This window comes from Drosophila bipectinata, unplaced genomic scaffold (genome assembly GCF_030179905.1).
Source record: "Drosophila bipectinata strain 14024-0381.07 unplaced genomic scaffold, DbipHiC1v2 scaffold_144, whole genome shotgun sequence".
Taxonomy (NCBI): domain Eukaryota; kingdom Metazoa; phylum Arthropoda; class Insecta; order Diptera; family Drosophilidae; genus Drosophila; species Drosophila bipectinata.
The window spans coordinates 37,501-54,145 of record NW_027222782.1 but is presented as its reverse complement, the minus strand read 5'-3'; the positions used below and the strand labels follow the sequence as shown (position 1 = coordinate 54,145).

Here is a 16,645-nt window from a genome sequence, read left to right as displayed (position 1 = left end):
ACTGATTTCTTTTCGCTCGCCGCTACTAAGAAAATCCTTGTTAGTTTCTTTTCCTCCCCTAATTAATATGCTTAAATTCAGGGGGTAGTCCCATATGAGTTGAGGTTTGTATAAAGCAATGTATATATATATATAAACAATATATCTCTATGAAGAACAATATATTTGATATATTTCAATTTTCGCATCTTTAAAATAAGAGACAATTCTAGTTAAAAAAAATTTAATTTTTTTTTATGCTAGACATTTCTCAGTATTATTTGAATTGAAAAAAGAAAGAATTGTATATCTTCATTTTTTCTTTTATAAATATTTGAGATAATGCTTTATATTTAATATTATGAATATATAAATATATCCAATAATATACCATATGCATATACATTATAAAAATATATAATAATAAGCAACTTTATTAGCATAGTCTTACAACCCTCAACCATATGTAGTCCAAGCAGCACTATAAAATTAATTAAAGTACATAACAGCATGGACTGCGATATGCGTTCAAAATGTCGATGTTATGTGTCCTGCAGTTCACACGATGACGCACTGTTTGCTGCGTTCATCATTGACCCATGAGCCGAGTGATCCATCGCTTAGAGTTTTAGAAATATATAGAAATATACAATTAGTCAATTATGTTTTTATTGAAAGAAATTAAAAATACACCATTTAACCGGCATATATCATTTCCTTCAATAAAGTTATTTTTATACCTAAAATAATTGTTGCGAAATGTCTTAGTTTTTATATAATCAATATAAATATAATTATATTTGTTTTAATATTATATAAAGCATTAACCTGTATATCAGGTACAACAATGTATATTTTAGTGTTGCATTTATCAATGTATGCGCATAATTTAATATGAACAATACATCACGCAACGCATGTATTATTAATTAAATATACACGCAATTTATATTCAATATATTCGTCTATATTTAAACATATAAAATATGTTTATTTTTTTATATACCTAAAATAATTGTTGCGAAATGTCTTAGTTTTATATAATCAATATAAATATAATTTATATTGTTTTAATATTATATAAAGCATAACCTGTATATCAGGTACAACAATGTATATTTTAGGTGTTGCATTATCAATGTATGCGCATAATTTAATATGAACAATACATCACGCAACGCATGTATATTAATTAAATATACACGCAATTTATATTGAAGACAACAAATGGTCTATATATTCAATATAATATATATGTCTTTTATTTTTGGGTAATTTTTATTTATATATTTATATATAATAAATATTTAATAACGGATAAGATTCATTCAATAATGATCCTTCCGCAGGTTCACCTACGGAAACCTTGTTACGACTTTTACTTCCTCTAAATAATCAAGTTCGGTCAACTTCTGCGAAACAACCGTAACACACAAGGCGTCACAGTGATCACGTCCGGAGACCTCACTAAATAATTCAATCGGTAGTAGCGACGGGCGGTGTGCACAAAGGGCAGGGACGTAATCAATGCGAGTTAATGACTCACACTTACTAGGGAATTCCAAGTTCATGTGAACAGTTTCAGTTCACAATCCCAAGCATGAAAGTGGTTCAGCGGTTTACCCGGACCTCTCGGTCTAGGAAATACACGTTGATACTTTCATTGTAGCGCGCGTGCAGCCCAGGACATCTAAGGGCATCACAGACCTGTTATTTCTCAGTCGCATTAGTGCTAGACGCAGTTGTTGCATTTAAGAAGCTAGTATCCTTATAATGGGACAAACCAACAGGTACGGCTCCACTTATATAAACACATTCAAACACAATAAACATTTTACTGCTACCATGAATGAAGGCTATATAAGCTTCAACACCATAATCCTGAAGATATCTATTTAATATATTTGAGTCTCGTTCGTTATCGGAATTAACCAGACAAATCACTCCACGAACTAGAACGGCCATGCACCACCACCCATAGATTCGAGAAAGAGCTATCAATCTGTCTTACACACTTATGTTCGGACCTGGTAAGTTTCCCCGGCTTGAGCCAAATTCAGCCGCCGGCTCCACTCCTGGTGGTGCCCTTCCGCCAATTCCCTTCAGCTCCAGCTTTGCAACCATACTTCCCCCGGCGCCCAAAGGCTTTGGTTTCCCGGGAAGCGACTGAGAGAGCCATCAAAGTAGCTACACCCAATTGCTAGCTGGGATCGTTATGGTTAGAACTAGGGCGGTATCTGATCGCCTTCGAACCTCTAACTTTCGTTCTTGATTAATGAAAACATCTTTGGCAAATGCTTTCGCTTAAGTTAGTCTTACGACGGTCCAAGAATTTCACCTCTCGCGTCGTAATACTAATGCCCCCAAACTGCTTCTATTAATCATTACCTCTTGATCTGAAACCAATGAAAGCAGAACAGAGGTCTTATTTCATTATCCCATGCACAGAATATTCAGGCATTTGAAGCCTGCCTTTAAGCACTCTAATTTGTTCAAAGTAATTGTACCGGCCACAATAAAAACAGTCGTTTACGAGCACTAATGCAGGTTTTTAAATAGCAGGAAGATATGAAACCCTACAAGTATTTAAAACATATATAAGAACTCCACCGGTAATACGCTTACATACATAAAGGTATAGTACTAACTACAATTGTATGTTGTACTACCCGTATGAAGCACAAGTTCAACTACGAACGTTTTAACCGCAACAACTTTAATATACGCTATTGGAGCTGGAATTACCGCGGCTGCTGGCACCAGACTTGCCCTCCAATTGGTCCTTGTTAAAGGATTTAAAGTGTACTCATTCCAATTACAGGGCCTTGGATATGAGTCCGGTATTGGTATTGTCGGCCCCTATCTCCCCGAGCTGGGAGTGGGTAATCTACGGGCCGGCCGCCCTCCTTATATGTGGTAGCCGTTCCTCAGGCTGCCTCTCCGGAATCGAACCCTGATTCCCCGTTACCCGTTTGCAACCATGGTAGTCCTAGATACTACCATCAAAAGTTGATAGGGCAGACATTTGAAAGATCTGTCGTCGGTACAAGACCATACGATCTGCATGTTATCTAGAGTTCAACCAATATAACGATCTTGCGATCGCTTGGTTTTAGCCTAATAAAAGCACATGTCCCATAAGGTTCATGTTTTAATTGCATGTATTAGCTCTAGAATTACCACAGTTATCCAAGTAACTGTTAACGATCTAAGGAACCATAACTGATATAATGAGCCTTTTGCGGTTTCACTTTTAATGCGTGTGTACTTAGACATGCATGGCTTAATCTTTGAGACAAGCATATAACTACTGGCAGGATCAACCAGAATAATGTTTATATCTTTGATATATTTCATTTTCATATTGATATATAGAAAATAAATATTGCAAATATTGTATAAAATTAAAATATAACGAATTTGGCCAATTATTATATGGCATTAATATTCGTTCATTTATTTAAAATATATATATATATATATATATTTATAATATATCCCTCGGGTGCCCAACGCATACACCTCAGGGTAATTTTTTTCATGGCTTTTTCTTAAAACCCTCGTTTGTGTTAGGGTATTTATATGAGCGGGCGGTCTTTTTATTTATATAAGCCTTCTTTAATATTTTTTTAATAAAATACAATATTATGCATATATTTAATTCTAAAATATCTTTATATTTTCACATACAACAATTTGTATATATTTTCACATATATATATTGCTTAATTTTATAATAAATTATCGCATATGTATTTTGATAATAAATTTAAAATTTATTTTTTTGTATATAAAAGTCTAGTTTTATATGATATAAAACTAAGCACTTTTTAATTTTCATATATTTATATATTTTCATATATATAGTTTATTCATATTTATTTATACAATAATAATAATAATAATATTACTACTATTATCATATAGTATATGAAATTAAATTTAATTCCATATACTTACTAGGATATAATAAAAAGAAATTTTTATTTGCCTAGAACCAGAAATTAACGATAATAATTGGAAACTTGTCAAATTATAATTTATAATAAGACGTAGACGCTCAACGATATATCTAGTATACAATATAGTGTATATAATATATAATATAGTATGTTATATTATATAGATAGGCTTACACCACCTACCATATATACCTTTTTGACCACACTTTCGTCAAGCTGGGGTATTTATTTGCCTTCTTCCCTCACCTAAAATACTCATCGGTATTTTAGTATATTCATATAATATAAATAATATACTATATTGGTAGGACGACACCACCTACCCTATATACCTTTTTGAACACACTTTCGTCAAGCTGGGTATTTATTTGCCTTTTTACCCTCACCTAAATATACTCAGCGGTATATTCAGTATATTTTTAGTATATCCATATGAATATGTATATCCATATCCATATCCATATCCATATCCATATGAAAAATAATTTAATATTTCCATATTTATTATAATATAATAAATATTATTATATTATATATTATATGGTAGGCTATCCCCATCACCTACCATATATTTCATATACATATAAATATTTCATATCCATATATATTTTTTTTATTCATATATTTTCATATATGTTATATGCATATGTATTCATAACCATATGCTCATATATTAATACTGGCGGTCTTCTGTTTAATATAATATTATTTTAATATTATATTGGCAGGCTGAACACCACCTACCCTATATACCTTTTTGAACACGGTTTCGTCAATCCGGTCATTTATTGTATGGGAAGTATGACTTTCCCACACATATTTGGATATCCATACGATTGCATATCCATATGAAAATATTTTTAATATTTTTAATATATTTTAATATTTCCATATTTAATATAATATAATTAAATTATTATATTATATAATTATATGGTAGGCTATCCCATCACCTACCATATATTTCATATACATATAAATATTTTCATATCCATATATATTTTTTTATATTCATATATTTTCATATATGTTATATGCATATGTATTCATAACCATATGCTTATATATTAATACTGGCGGTCTTCTGTTTAATATAATATTATTTTAATATTATATTGGTAGGCCGAACACCACCTACCCTATATACCTTTTTGAACACGGTTTCGTCAATCCGGTCATTTATTGTATGGGAAGTATGACTTTCCCACACATATTTGGATATCCATACGATTGCATATCCATATGAAAATATTTTTAATATTTTTAATATATTTTTAATATTTCCATATTTAATATAATATAATTAAATTATTATATTATATATTATATGGTAGGCTATCACCATCACCTACCATATATTTCATATACATATAAATATTTTCATATCCATATATATTTTTTTATATTCATATATTTTCATATATGTTATATGCATATGTATTCATAACCATATGCTCATATATTAATACTGGCGGTCTTCTGTTTAATATAATATTATTTTAATATTATATTGGTAGGCCGAACACCACCTACCCTATATACCTTTTTGAACACGGTTTCGTCAATCCGGTCATTTATTGTATGGGAAGTATGACTTTCCCACACATATTTGGATATCCATACGATTGCATATCCATATGAAAATATTTTTAATATTTTTAATATATTTTTAATATTTCCATATTTAATATAATATAATTAAATTATTATATTATATATTCTGTTGTAGGCTATCACCATCACCTACCATATATTTCATATAAATATAAATATTTTCATATCCATATATATTTTTTATATTCATATATTTTCATATATGTTATATGCATATGTATTCATAACCATATGCTTATATATTAATACTGGCGGTCTTCTGTTTAATATAATATTATTTTAATATTATATTGGCAGGCTGAACACCACCTACCCTATATACCTTTTTGAACACGGTTTCGTCAATCCGGTCATTTATTGTATGGGAAGTATGACTTTCCCACACATATTTGGATATCCATACGATTGCATATCCATATGAAAATATTTTTAATATTTTTAATATATTTTTAATATTTCCATATTTAATATAATATAATTAAATTATTATATTATATATTATATGGTAGGCTATCACCATCACCTACCATATATTTCATATACATATAAATATTTTCATATCCATATATATTTTTTTATATTCATATATTTTCATATATGTTATATGCATATGTATTCATAACCATATGCTCATATATTAATACTGGCGGTCTTCTGTTTAATATAATATTATTTTAATATTATATTGGCAGGCTGAACACCACCTACCCTATATACCTTTTTGAACACGGTTTCGTCAATCCGGTCATTTATTGTATGGGAAGTATGACTTTCCCACACATATTTGGATATCCATACGATTGCATATCCATATGAAAATATTTTTAATATTTTTAATATATTTTTAATATTTCCATATTTAATATAATATAATTAAATTATTATATTATATATTATATGGTAGGCTAACATCATCACCTACCATATATTCCATATACATATAAATATTTTCATATTCATATATATTTTTTTTATATATTCATATATTTTCATATATGTTATATGCATATGTATTCATAACCATATGCTTATATATTAATACTCGCGGTCTTCTGTTTAATATAATATTATTTTAATATTATATTGGTCGGGCGAACACAACCTACCCTGTATACCTTTTGAACACGGTTTCGTCAATCCGGTCATTTATCGTATAGGAAGTACGACTTTCCCACACATATTTGGATATCCATACGATTGCATATCCATATGAAAATATTTTTAATATTTTTAATATTCGTGAGTTTTTAAATAGGGACAGAAGGAATCTCTTGAATTGAATCATGCGCGTCACTAATAAGATGACGAGGCATTTGGCTACCTATGCGAAAGTAATTCAACTCCCGCCGTCTTAAGGTTTAAGACTTATAACAATATATGTTTAATATTTTAATATCCGTGAGGTTTTAAATAGGGACAGAAGGAATCTCTTGAATTGAATCATGCGCGTCACTAATAAGATGACGAGGCATTTGGCTACCTATGCGAAAGTAATTCAACTCCCGCCGTCTTAAGGTTTAAGACTTATAACAATATATGTTTAATATTTTTAATATCCGTGAGGTTTTAAATAGGGACAGAAGGAATCTCTTGAATTGAATCATGCGCGTCACTAATAAGATGACGAGGCATTTGGCTACCTATGCGAAAGTAATTCAACTCCCGCCGTCTTAAGGTTTAAGACTTATAACAATATATGTTTAATATTTTTAATATCCGTGAGGTTTTAAATAGGGACAGAAGGAATCTCTTGAATTGAATCATGCGCGTCACTAATAAGATGACGAGGCATTTGGCTACCTATGCGAAAGTAATTCAACTCCCGCCGTCTTAAGGTTTAAGACTTATAACAATATATGTTTAATATTTTTAATATCCGTGAGGTTTTAAATAGGGACAGAAGGAATCTCTTGAATTGAATCATGCGCGTCACTAATAAGATGACAAGGCATTTGGCTACCTATGCGAAAGTAATTCAACTCCCGCCGTCTTAAGGTTTAAGACTTATAACAATATATGTTTAATATTTTTAATATCCGTGAGGTTTTAAATAGGGACAGAAGGAATCTCTTGAATTGAATCATGCGCGTCACTAATAAGATGACGAGGCATTTGGCTACCTATGCGAAAGTAATTCAACTCCCGCCGTCTTAAGGTTTAAGACTTATAACAATATATGTTTAATATTTTTAATATCCGTGAGGTTTTAAATAGGGACAGAAGGAATCTCTTGAATTGAATCATGCGCGTCACTAATAAGATGACGAGGCATTTGGCTACCTATGCGAAAGTAATTCAACTCCCGCCGTCTTAAGGTTTAAGACTTATAACAATATATGTTTAATATTTTTAATATCCGTGAGGTTTTAAATAGGGACAGAAGGAATCTCTTGAATTGAATCATGCGCGTCACTAATAAGATGACAAGGCATTTGGCTACCTATGCGAAAGTAATTCAACTCCCGCCGTCTTAAAGTTTAAGACTTATAACAATATAAATGAAAAATATTATTTTCATTTTTCACGTCACTAATAAGATGACGAGGCATTTGGCTACCTAAACGAAAGTAATTCATCTTCCGCCGTTATAAGGTTTAAGACTTATAACAATATAAATGAAAAATATTATTTTCATTTTTCACGTCACTAATAAGATGACGAGGCATTTGGCTACCTATGCGAAAGTAATTCAACTCCCGCCGTCTTAAAGTTTAAGACTTATAACAATATAAATGAAAAATATTATTTTCATTTTTCACGTCACTATTAAGATGACGAGGCATTTGGCTACCTAAACGAAAGTAATTCATCTTCCGCCGTTATAAGGTTTAAGACTTATAACAATATAAATGAAAAATATTATTTTCATTTTTCACGTCACTAATAAGATGACGAGGCATTTGGCTACCTATGCGAAAGTAATTCAACTCCCGCCGTCTTAAAGTTTAAGACTTATAACAATATAAATGAAAAATATTATTTTCATTTTTCACGTCACTAATAAGATGACGAGGCATTTGGCTACCTATGCGAAAGTAATTCAACTCCCGCCGTCTTAAGGTTTAAGACTTATAACAATATATGTTTAATATTTTTAATATCCGTGAGGTTTTAAATAGGGACAGAAGGAATCTCTTGAATTGAATCATGCGCGTCACTAATAAGATGACGAGGCATTTGGCTACCTATGCGAAAGTAATTCAACTCCCGCCGTCTTAAGGTTTAAGACTTATAACAATATATGTTTAATATTTTTAATATCCGTGAGGTTTTAAATAGGGACAGAAGGAATCTCTTGAATTGAATCATGCGCGTCACTAATAAGATGACGAGGCATTTGGCTACCTATGCGAAAGTAATTCAACTCCCGCCGTCTTAAAGTTTAAGACTTATAACAATATAAATGAAAAATATTATTTTCATTTTTCACGTCACTAATAAGATGACGAGGCATTTGGCTACCTAAAAGAAAGTAATTCATCTTCCGCCGTTATAAGGTTTAAGACTTATAACAATATAAATGAAAAATATTATTTTCATTTTTCACGTCACTAATAAGATGACGAGGCATTTGGCTACCTAAACGAAAGTAATTCAACTCCCGCCGTCTTAAGGTTTAAGACTTATAACAATATAAATGAAAAATATTATTTTCATTTTTCACGTCACTAATAAGATGACGAAACAGTTAGTAGGCCACAATTAGTAGGGAAACGTGGACAACCCGTGATAAATCCTTATATGCTTTCTTAGATATAGCATATAAAGATTTTTTATACTAAATATACATATTTACACATGCATATTTACATTTTTTTTATATTTCGAATCATCAAGCAAAGGATAAGCTTCAGTGGATCGCAGTATGGCAGCTGCTCAACCACTTACAACACCTTGCCCGTTACAAAAGTCGTTTACAATTGATTCTAGGCTTTGTCATTGTATTAAATAATGTTTTCATATGTAACTAGCATGGCATCAGGTGATCAAAGATCCTCCCAATTTACTATGTTACAAATTACATTGGCATCACATCCATTGTCGTTTAAAATATAAATAATAAACTTTAAATGGTTTAGAAGCCATACAATGCAAATTGCCCCTTATTTATCATTGCAGTCCAGCACGGATACGACCTTAGAGGCGTTCAGGCATAATCCAACGGACGTAGCGTCATACCACTGTTCGCTCGAACAAGTATTGTGCCATTGGTCCGTACCTGCGGTTCCTCTCGTACTACGCAGGAATGCTGTCGCAACAACGTTTTGTCATTAGTAGGGTAAAACTAACCTGTCTCACGACGGTCTAAACCCAGCTCACGTTCCCTTGCATGGGTGAACAATCCAACGCTTGGTGAATTTTGCTTCACAATGATAGGAAGAGCCGACATCGAAGGATCAAAAAGCGACGTCGCTATGAACGCTTGGCCGCCACAAGCCAGTTATCCCTATGGTAACTTTTCTGACACCTCTTGTTAAAAACTCTTTAAACCAAAAGGATCGATAGGCCGAGCTTTTGCTGTCCCTGTGTGTACTGAACACCGAGATCAAGTCAGCATTTGCCCTTTTGCTCTATGTGTGGTTTCTGTCCGCACTGAGCTGGCCTTGGGACACCTCCGTTATTATTTGAGAGATGTACCGCCCCAGTCAAACTCCCTACCTGGCAATGTCCTTGAATTGGATCATACCTGAGTAATTGGAGTTATACCAAATTTTCAAATCGATAATACATGAATGCATCTCTCATTAAAGAATTTGTTTGCGATTATATAACAAACTCGTGATACTTTGATCAAGAAGCTTGCATCAAAACCCAATACCATAAGATATAATAAATATATCCGTATAATGGCTAGGAAATGATACACGTTCCATTTAATCAAGTAAGTAAGGAAACAATAAGAGTAGTGGTATTTCATTGTCGATACCAAACCGAAGTCTAATATCTCCCACTTATTCTACACCTCTTATGTCTCCTTACACTGCCAGATTAGAGTCAAGCTCAAAAGGGTCTTCTTTCCCCGCTAATTATTCCAAGCCCGTTCCCTTGGCTGTGGTTTCGCTAGATAGTAGATAGGGACAGAAGGAATCTCGTTAATCCATTCATGCGCGTCACTAATTAGATGACGAGGCATTTGGCTATTTTTTTTTTTTTTTTTTTTTGTTCGCTAAGGATCGTAAAAATCTTCAAAAGATACACACTCAGGTTATGATGTTATTTAGCCAATAAGAGTGTGCATGCACGATTCATCTTGTGGGTTCATACGACCCAGAAGACGCCTACGTACTAAAAAACCGCCTCGTTTTTAAGCGAATTTTATGCCGTTTTTAGATGTTATGCTACGGCAGCAAGCTTTTAATATGAACGTGATGCATGACTAAGTCCAATCACGCGTGTATCCCGACAGATACATAATTGTCGCCAACTCCAGAGACTACCACTGATTACCCGGACGCTAATGGTATGACCATAACTCGTGCTGAGGAGGTCTGAAGCAATCGGCCCCTTTACCGACTGACCGCTCCAATTCCTCTCCAGTTCACAGTGGCGGAATGGAACTCAACAACATGTTGCGAGCCGAAAAGTCTCCGCAAATTCGTCCGTATGTCCGGTGTCTCGTACTTCTCGACTTTGCGCTGATGCGCTTGGTCGAGAGAATGTCCGTCAGTCACTACCTGCGCGTCAATCACATAAATGTGATTTTGTCGGATAGCTACCAGGTCGGGTTTATTCAATCCGGTCTCGCCCTGCAGACTTGGTTCAACATGAACGACGCAGCCTTTCCTCTCAAGTCCCCGCTTGATTAGATTTACTACGCCGTCGTGCCTAGCTACCCTCCTCCCATGAGTACGATAGCATTGCTGCAAGATGTGGTTTGTTGTTTCGGGAGCATCACATCCTGCACGGCACCGTCTTCCCAATTCGTGCCTTCCCCTCGTGGTACGAGACCTTGAGGGTAGGGCATTTATCCGCAGTTTGATTCCTTCTGTATATTCCCTTCCTGTTAGCAAACGCGTGGGTTGGACAACCCATCCGTGTTGCGGAGCAAAACGCTCTGCTTCACGGAGCCCGCCACCATCAACAGACATGTGCAACCTATTTGCCAAGTACGAATCTACCTGTAGACGGGTTAACAACTCTTGACTTCCAGCCTGAAGCCTATCCCGGGCCCTCCGCATTTCGTCTTCCACGAAAGAGCTGGCTACCTCGGATTGCTCGAGGTGAGGCCATTTTATACTGCTCAATCGCTTCAAACGAAGCATCGGTGCTATCCATCTCAACGATGGTAACCCGAGACCCCCACTTTTGTGGGGGGCATGGAAAAAAGAAGTTGGTACGTCTACCGGAAGCCTCAACCACTTCCGTGCGGTATATCGAACCAATGTGTCAAATTTCTTCAGAACGCCTATCGTCACACTCCCAAGGGTCAGCTTGTGATAGAGTTGTGGGATAAGGACAGTCCGAAGGGCAAATAACTTCTGCTGTGGCTTCAGGGGGGCCCGAGTCAATCTCAACAGCTTCGGTTGCAACTCCTCAGCTGGATTGTACCGGACCCGCCCATCCGCAGTGAATTTAATCCCTAAATACTTCCACTCGTCAGTGCGCTTCAGTGAAGGAACCTCGCGCTCACCAATCAAAAAGCTCCGCCGTTCCACGACAGTACACTTTTGCTTGGCTTGCCCCTTTATGCTGACAGTGAAACACTTGTCAGTGTTAAGGGTGAGGCCCACAGAGGAGAGAAAGCCAACTGTGGTGTCCAACAATTTCTGAAGGCCCATCGGAGTTTCCGCAAAAAGGACTATATCATCTGCGAACGCAGCCGCATTTGTCATAGCGTTTCCGACTTTGGCACCAATCTCACTGGGTAAGGACCTAAGTAACCGGTCAATGACCAGATTAAATAGTATGGGAGACAAAGGGTCACCCTGCTTGACGCCTCTTGCAGGAATGAACTCCCTTGAAACCCACCCGTTCCCAGTTAGCATTGTGCCGCCGCCCTCGTACGAATTCCGTATGTAGTTGATTAGTCCTTGTGGGGCACCATACGAAGCCAATGTGTTGTAGACCGCTTTGTGAGCTACCGCATCAAAGGCTTTACTAACATCGAGGGTCCCGATGTAGCACGATTTAAATCGCTTATGATGTTCCCTTAGAACTAAATCAACAATCGTCGTATTGTCAGCACACCCATCGGTCGGTAGGAACCCTCGCTGACGCGAATCCCAGTTGACTGCACTAATCAACCGGGCTGCCAAAATGGCATTTAGTTGCCTAACCAAAACCGAGGGGACTGAAATAGGACGATAGTCTTGCGGACGACTTGCCGTCGCCATCTTCGGGATGAAGATGGTTCTGGCCAGACGGATGGAGTACGGAAGTCTCCCACACCAGAGAATTAAGTTCATTATGCGTAGCATAATGCCATCGGGGATACTCCTGGCAGTTCTTGGAGTAATCCCGTCCGGGCCTGGAGAACCTGATAATTTGACCTTATGGGCCCTAAGATCGCGCTGGTTCACAGCGGACCATACTCTCTCCAACGAATGTTCCATGTGGAACGAGGCGTGTTCGATGGAGCTTGAGCTAGGCGTGGTCATTATCTGTCTCCAATATGGCTCCATAATTTCCTGGGGTGGCTGCACCGACTCGTCAGCGCCCTCCAGCAGGGACTTTATGCATCTTCCCGGATGTTTATCCCAGTTACGCTGAACCCTAGCGTACTGCTGCCTTCTACGCTGTCTCATATTTCGAGGCTCCGTTCGGGGCCTCGTCAGAATGTGCGGTTCATTCCGTGGCGGAAAAATTTCCATGAGATAGCAAGATAAACTTTGGAGAGTGGTTTCCTGTCCCGAGACCTGCGCATTATCTACGATAGTTTGCAGGACCTCGGCTCTCCACCGGGAATCGCATACTACTGGGGCAAAGCCCTGTAGTACCCTGAGGATTTCGCTGTTCGTCTGTTCGTGTGGTCTGATTGGTCCCGAAGATGATGTTGATACTCGTCGGTTTTGCTCGCTATTACTAGGGCGGCGCTGTGAGGTATTCGACTCTAATGCTTCTGGGGTGGGAACAGATTGCCCTCTTATCTGTTCCAGTTTTGCCTTATATTCACCCCTCTTCCGATATGAAGAAATTGCATCGGAACTGCGGTGTGTAAAAATTTCCGCTAGCTTTTTATTTAGATGTCGAATACCACTTGCTGCAAGCTCGACCTCCTTTCTCGCCATCATCAACGTTTCTTCCTCTGACCACCTCGCTTTTTTATCAACACGAAGACGTTGTGTATCAAGTTCGTCTTTGTGTCGATGTGACATGTGGACGCCCAAACCCCTCTTGGAGTTGAACGACATTCCACATATCGTGCAGGGCACCCGACCTGAAAGGTTAACCGCTGCACCACGTTCATACTGGTTGCTAGCATCCAGACTAGTAGCCGTGGACTCTCCTCTTCCTAATATATCATCAATTATCCGAGGCTCGTTGTTAGTTTCTGCACCAATATGTTTATAAGGGGTCCAAGGGGCTGGTAACCCCAGGGACCCCTCCGCCGCTCAAATCAGCTACCAGCAAAAGCTAGTACCCAGAGAATACCACGAGGAGGTTTTGAGTCGACTTGACTTGATCGTATGATTTACGAGTTACGGAATTGCACCCACTCTACGCGATCAAATCCAATTCTCCTTAAGAGAGTCATAGTTACTCCCGCCGTTGACCCGCGCTTACTTGAATTTCTTCACTTTGACATTCAGAGCACTGGGCAGAAATCACATTGTGTCAACACCCGCTAGGGCCATCACAATGCTTTGTTTTAATTAGACAGTCGGATTCCCCAAGTCCGTGCCAGTTCTGAATTGATTGTTAATTGATAATCGTTATAATTAATAAGAACTAATTGGTTTGACCCAACTAGTATTCTTAAAAATTTTAGCAAGAAAGTTCCACAATTGGATACGTAACTAAACTATCCGGGGAACAAGTTACAACCATAAATGATTATAACTCTATTTACCCAGAACGAGCACATAAACCATATTATTGTTTCCCAATCAAGCCCGACTATCTCAATCTTCAGAGCCAATCCTTATCCCGAAGTTACGGATCTAATTTGCCGACTTCCCTTACCTACATTATTCTATCGACTAGAGACTCTTCACCTTGGAGACCAGCTGCGGATATTGGTACGGCCTGTTGAGAAGTTTGCGTATCCCCACCATAAATTTTCAAGGTCCGAGGAGAAAATATCGACACAACAGTATATGTCATGCTCTTCTAGCCCATCTACCATATCTCTCTGCGAAAGACTTCCATGGTAGTACGACTATAAAACAGAAAAGAAAACTCTTCCGATATCTCTCGACGGCTTCTTTATGGTCGTTCCTGTTGCCAGGATGAGCACGAGGCCCATATTTAATAACAAACGGATACTCAACAGGTTACGGAATTGGAACCGTATTCCCTTTCGTTCAAAATTATTCAAGTATATAATTTTCACAATAATTGTAATATTTATTTTTACTTGAAAATTTTCGGCTTTCGCCTTGAACTTAGGACCGACTAACTCGTGATCAACCACTGTTCACACGAAACCCTTCTCCACTTCAGTCCTCCAAGGTCTCATTCGATTATTTGCTACTACCACCAAGATCTGTACCAATAGCAGCTCCATGCAGGCTTACGCCAAACACTTCTACGCATACCATTGTACCTTCCTACTCACTAAAGTTTCAAAATTTATATTACAAGTAATATAAATCATCTACTTTAGCGGTAATGTATAGGTATACAACTTAAGCGCCATCCATTTTAAGGGCTAGTTGCTTCGGCAGGTGAGTTGTTACACACTCCTTAGCGGATTTCGACTTCCATGATCACCGTCCTGCTGTTTTAAGCAACCAACGCCTTTCATGGTTTCTGCATGAGTTGTTAATTTGGGCACCGTAACATTACGTTTGGTTCATCCCACAGCGCCAGTTCTGCTTACCAAAAGTGGCCCACTGGGCACATTATATCATAACCTTAAACTTCATATCAAGAAAGTTAAGGTTCTTACCCATTTAAAGTTTGAGAATAGGTTAAGATCGTTTCGACCCTAAGGCCTCTAATCATTCGCTTTACCAGATAAGATTATTTTATATAACATTAAAATGCACCAGCTATCCTGAGGGAAACTTCGGAAGGAACCAGCTACTAGATGGTTCGATTGGTCTTTCGCCCCTATACTCAATTCTGACAATCGATTTGCACGTCAGAACTGTTTCGGTCTTCCATCAGGGTTTCCCCTGACTTCAACCTGATCAAGTATAGTTCACCATCTTTCGGGTCACAGCATATCTGCTCAAGGTACGTTCCAGTTAGAGGCATAAATAATATAAATATTATTATACATAACTATATAGAACGCCCCGGGATTGTGTTAATTAACTATAAAATAGTTAAAAAACTAATCCCATTAATAGTCAAGTTAATTACGCTATTAGGTTTATATCCCAATAACTTGCACATATGTTAGACTCCTTGGTCCGTGTTTCAAGACGGGTCCCGAAGGTATCCTGAATCTTTCGCATTGTTAATCATACAAGTGCATATAATAAACACAAAAATCAATGATAATTATGCCATTATATAATTCCGAAAAATTAACGCACTGTATTCTTATTAATCTATCAACACTTTATCAAATTAATGACATTTATCCTATGTTAAAATGCAAGCATAATAATTTGAATAAACTATAAGTCATATTTTATGATAAATTATATATGTTAATAGATTACAATGTCCTTATATGGAAAAAATGCACACTATTTCTATAATATTATTTAAATATTATAACTTTAATGATGAATTTTCCATAATGGATATTCAGGTTCATCGGGCTTAACCTCTAAGCAGTTTCACGTACTATTTAACTCTCTATTCAGAGTTCTTTTCAACTTTCCCTCACGGTACTTGTTTACTATCGGTCTCATGGTTATATTTAGTTTTAGATGGAGTTTACCACCCACTTAGTGCTGCACTATCAAGCAACACGACTCTTTGGAAACATCATCTAGTAATCATTAACGTTATACGGGCCTGGCACCCTCTAT

The 16,645-nt window shown here is 36.5% G+C and overlaps 2 pseudogenes; both read right to left on the bottom strand.

The window, feature by feature from the left end:
- Window positions 1-429: 429 nt before the first annotated feature.
- Window positions 430-607, bottom strand: LOC138927014 (5.8S ribosomal RNA; annotated as a pseudogene).
- An 8,772-nt stretch (window positions 608-9,379) lies between these two features.
- The window catches only part of LOC138927011 (large subunit ribosomal RNA), a 7,489-nt pseudogene continuing 223 nt past the window's right edge, over window positions 9,380-16,645 (bottom strand).